The sequence below is a fragment of the Marmota monax genome, unplaced genomic scaffold (assembly GCF_021218885.2).
Source record: "Marmota monax isolate L192 unplaced genomic scaffold, Marmota_monax_Labrador192_F-V1.1 WCK01_AAM20220418_F8-fsc00021, whole genome shotgun sequence".
Taxonomy (NCBI): domain Eukaryota; kingdom Metazoa; phylum Chordata; class Mammalia; order Rodentia; family Sciuridae; genus Marmota; species Marmota monax.
Window position 1 is genome coordinate 12,293,547 of NW_026695228.1, and position 5,650 is coordinate 12,299,196.

A 5,650-nucleotide genomic window follows, 5' to 3' on the forward strand; every position below is an offset into this window, starting at 1 on the left:
AAAGTTGACACCAACTTTTCAAAAAATCCCTGTTTTTTGCCCAGGGGTTAGTGCACTTGAGATTCAGAACATGTCTTCTTTCATAAAGTTTTTGGAAGAAAATTGAGCTTTAAAGGGTGGACGGGAAAGAGAAAACAGCACTGGCAATCTGCCGCAGACTGTTTTCATCAGCTTTTTCACCACTGTGACTTAAGGACCTGACCAGAAAAACTGTAGAGGAGGAAAAGTTTATTTGAGGGCTCATAGTTTCAGAGGTCTCCGTCCGCAATAGGCTGGTTCCATTCCTTGGGGGTCAAGATGAGGCAGGACTTCATGGCAGAAGAGTGTAGCAGAGGGAAGCAGCTCACATAACATCAGGAAAACAGAGAGAGAGAGGAGAGAGAGAGAGAGAGAGAGAGAGAGAGGTCTCCACTTGCCAGATATATTATGTACCCCAAAGCCATGCCCCCAATGCCCACCTCTTCCAGCCACACTCTACTGCTTCAGTTAGGGATTAATTACTCAGTTAATCCCTATCAGGGAATTAATTCAAGGATTGTGTTAAGATTCTCACAACCTACTCATTTCTCCTCTGAACCTTCTTGCACCATCTCACCCATGAGCTGTTGGAGGACACCTCACATCCAAACCATAACACAGACCCATATCTCAGGCATATATATTTGGGGGTGGGGGGATTGGTCTCTTAAAATTTAGTCCTGATGGGCACTGTGGCATATGCTTGTAATCCCAGTGGCTCAGGAGGCTGAGGCAGGAGGATCGTGAGTTCAAAGCCTGCCTCAGCAAAAGCTAGACACTAAGCAACTCAGTGAGACCCTGTCTCTAAATAAAACACAAAATAGGGCTGGGAGTGTTGCTCAGTGGTCAAGTGCCCCTGAGTTCAATCCCTGGTACCCCCTCTCCCAAGAAAATTTAGTCCCTTGAAACTACTCTGAAATATCTCATTAAAAACAAAACAACTCAACTTGAATCCCTGAAATATCTCATTAAAAACAAAACAACTCAACCCCAACCAGGGCTCCCCTACTCCCAGCAGCGGCTTCAGATCCTACTAAGGTTGGAAAAGTAAGGACATAGAGCAGTTTTTCCTTGTCTGGTGGCTTTGCACCCTCTGGAGCTGGCGGGTGAATGAACCTAGCATTTATCTTCTAGGTTTTTCTTGGGTTCTTTTGGAAGCGCCATGTCTCTGTAATTCTTCTGAAGAACATGATGCTTTCTGCTCCTTGGCCCAATTGCATCCCTCTCAGCTCTAGGTCATGATGTTGCATCAAAACAGTCTGATAACTGAGGATCCTTCACCCTCCCAGGAGGTTCTCTTGAATGGCACTTAATACAGATCCAGTCTGGATCTTTCCCCTATGTGCTTCATATCCATCTGGTCTACAGAAGAGCTTCACCAAACCCTTATTTGTCCCCCCTAAAAAAAAAAAAAAACTGTAGGAGTACAGTCTGTTCCCAGTACTTTCACGGTTCCACCACCAAAGCAATTATTGTGGTTAGGCATTTCCCACCCTCTAGGTTTGCAATCCACCCAACTGTTCATTTATTCAGCTCTCAGAATGGTCTCACTAAAAACCTTCCTCATTATGTTTGGATAAGAGGACAAAATCCCTTCGAGGGAGAAGAGATGGGGGCTCATGGCACAAATTATTTCCAGAGAAATCATTTTATCTTTCAACCCACGCTTTGATGTTGTTAATGTTCCTGAGTCTGCTAGATGAGCTGGAATCAGTCCTCAGGAATATTCCCTTTTTTGATCTGTCCATGGGATCTTCTTATACTTATTTATTTCTTACACTTATTTGGGATTGTGTATTAATCCTATTTCTACCTCAGATCAAACTAAGACAGGAAAAGCTCCCTTTCATGCAACTCCTTTAACCACATATTTATGTATGCATCTCTGTGGATCTCTTAGTAACTTCTTTAATTTGTCCTAGTTATTTACTTTAACAGTATGTCAATAGAATAGTCTTTCCCTGTTTGTTTGTTTTGCAGTGCTGGGGTTTGAACCCAGGGCCTCAAGCATATTAGACAAACGTTCTAGCACTGAGCTATTTTCCCAGTCCTGTGGATTTTTTTTTTTTTTTTTTTTTGGTGGGGAGTGGGGGTTACTGAGAATTGAATCCAGGAGCACTTTACTATAGAGTTACATCCCCAGACCTTTTTATTTTTTTATTTTGAGACAGGGTCTTACTAAGTTGCTCAGGCTCTTGCCAAATTGTCGAGGCTAACCTGGAACTTGTGATCCTCTCTTCTCAACTTCCCAATGTGCTGGGATTACAGGTGTATGCCACCACACCCAGATTCCTGTGTTTTTAAGTCAACTCTAAGTACACCTGTAAGATGAATTTCTAGAAAAGGAACTGCTCAGTCACTCTACAAAGAGTTTACATTAATTTACCCTCCTACTTAGTATATAAAATGATTTTTCCATATCATCTGAGCATAGAACTTTAGTAAATTTTCAGATCTTTTCCAATCTGTAGATGAAAATTATATTCATTTAAGCACATTTTCTTTGTTATGAATGAAGTTAAGCATAATTTTGTATAATTCAAGCTTTTTATCTTCTTTTCTAGTAAGATGCCTGTTCATGATTTAGCTTAATTTTTCGATTATGTTTTCTGGTATTTTTCATATGAGCTTGCAAGCACTTTTTGTATTATGAAGGAAAATGGCCCTTTGTCGTGTCTGTTGCAAACATATTTTCCCCTAGTGGGAAGGGGCAACCAGGAAGAGGGGGTTCAAGAAGAGCCAGTGCAGTACAACTCAGTGGGTTCAGCGTGTAGCTGCCTTTAGAACCACAACTCACATCTCCTCCTGCCTTCCAGATGTGATTGAGTCCTTACCTTCTCATTCATAGCAACTCACCAATGAAGATCTAATTGAAGTGCAGGAAAAAGGGTGCATTGGACAGTCACCATGGAAACTGCCCCTCCCACCGCATTTATCATTCAAAGGCTTCTGCAGGCATTCATGTACAACAAATTAGCGAAGAAAGATTTCCAGACTCGTTTGAAGGTGTTTAAAGACATAAAGGATGCCTGTGGTTTCTAGTGGGGGATGACTAGGAAAAGAATTGTCTTCAGTTCCAGTTTCTGTGGCAGAATAATCTGTTGAGACATTATAGTGTATTTTGTTTTTGCTGTAATTTTCCTTCCTTCCCCCATCTTCTGCTAATGATTGCCAGTTCACAGTGCTTGCTAGTCACAGAAGTGACTATATTGCTGGGCATAAAGTGGAATCTTCTCAAAGATCATCGCCCCTCTCATTTTTTAGTGAAAGCTCAAGTTTACTGAAAAAATAAAATAAAAATTAAGCTACAAATCTGGGTGGGATAGGGAAGCAGGAAACCAATTCTTTAGAGGTCAGATAGATCAGTGAAAGCTGGAAAGTTTCCGTAAAGGAGTCAAGACCTGTGGCTACCACTGAAAGAATTCATGTTAAAAACTGATCAGTAGTAGCTGGTGCTCTTAGGAATTCAGGGCCTGAGACACTGGGATTTCTAGCACTAATAAATAACCTCACTTCCAATGGAAGAAAAGGCTAGTGGCCTGTCACTTCCAAGAGACCATATTTCAGAGACACTGGTATCTCTGCCCTAAGGATTGTCAGTGCCTTCTGATATATGATCCTGGAATCAATGAGTGACTGTATAGAAGGTTAGGATGACTAGGCAAACATTGACAATTTTCCATCATTTTCATTAGCTAGAAATTCAAGTTATATTTAATTGTAATCATCTAATATGACATTTAATTTTATTCATCAAAGTTTGTGAAGTAAAATTCATACCCACTGCACTTTTTTTGAAACAGGTATTTTACGAAGCCTCAGTCAGTTGAACTAAAAATCCCACCACAAAAAAAAAGGGTACATTTGTGACATATTTTTTTATATTGTTCTTATTTTGTTCACTTAATAAACATGATTGTCCCTCAGTATCTGTGGGGGATTAGTTCCAGGACTCCCTCAGATAACAAAATCTTTGGATGTTCCAGTCCTTTATATAAAATGGCATAGTAGGGGGCTTGGGTAGTGGCTCAGTGGTAGAGCCTAGGATGTGTGAGGCACTGGGTTCTATTCTCAGCACAGCATACATAAATAAATAAAATAAAGGGCCATTGAAAACTAAAAACCATTTATAAACAAATAAATAAGATAAAATGGCATAGTATCTGCTTATAATCTATGCACAACCTTTCATATACTTTAAATCATCTCTGTTACTCATACCTAATAAACTGTGATATGTAAATAGTAGTTATACTGAAGTTGTGCAAGAAATACTGACCAAAAAGAGTCTGTATATATTTAGTACAGGTGCAATTTTTTTTAAATATTTTTGATCTGAGATTGGCTGATTCCACTGATGTGTAACCCATTGATACAGATGGCTATACTTAAAAATGCAAGAATTTCACTTATTTTGTGATAAATAAGTGTCGTAAATCTGACTTGTCACATTAAAGCCTATGCATTCCAAAATCAGGGGTGGCCTGAATGGTTCTGTACTGCCCTCCAGTGGGAAAACTAGACAGAAGCATTTCTAGAATGGAAAATGGACTGGTTTGTTTCTAATGTTGGCATGTAAAAAATAGAGATAAAAGAACTGAAGGCTATTTTCCTCCCAGTGTGTTCAGAAATAAGTGTACTGTTGAATGATGAGTCATTCGGCACCATGACTTCTTATTACTTGGAAAGGAAATTTTATGAAATAGTATTTAAAACAGATTTTTCTGACAAGTCAAAAAAAGACATCCAACTTTTGACATAAACATCTTCAGCATTCTGAGTCTCTACATTTCCTTCTACAATCTTGCTTTTCTTCTACATAATTATTTAATGATGATCTTATAGTCTGTGTCATAATACCACATTTATTACCAGAAGATCATTAAAAATCTATAAGGAAATTATGCAGATTATCAATCTTTCCAAGAATCTGATTGATATCCATGATAAGCTTACATTAAAAGGTTTACTTGGTTCTTATTTACTATCTAAATAAGTATTTAAATGCTGTTTTCTATAAAATTTAATTTTAGAGCTGGGATTGTAGCTCAGCCGTAGAGCACTGGCCTAGCACGTGTGAGACACTGGGTCTGATTTTCACAACCACATATAAAAAAAATAAATTAAAGGTCCATTGACAACTAAAAAAAATTTTTTTAAAAATAAAAATATAGGGCTGGAGATATAGCTCAGTTGATAGGGTGCCCGCACAAGGCCCTGAGTTCAATCCCCAGCACCACCACCACCACACACACACACACACACACACACACACAAATATATATGTATATTTTATAATAAATGCATATTTAAAATAAATATATATTAAAATATAATGTATATTAAAATCCAACTTTAAAATATCCAAATTAACATATTACCAGCAGACAGTTGTGATTACAAATTAAGGCGCTACATGATTTCATGTTTTTAAACAAATTTCAAAATATATTAATTCTTTTTAAAAAATAAAAGCAAACAAAATCATGAAAATATTCATGTTTCCTCTTTGGTGAACCAAAAGATAAGCCTATAGTATGGTACTTAAATATAGCGGACTTTTCCACTTTGTTCAACAAATCAATAGGTACTAAAATATCAAAATTGTCTATGAAAAAAGGCTTTTCCACTT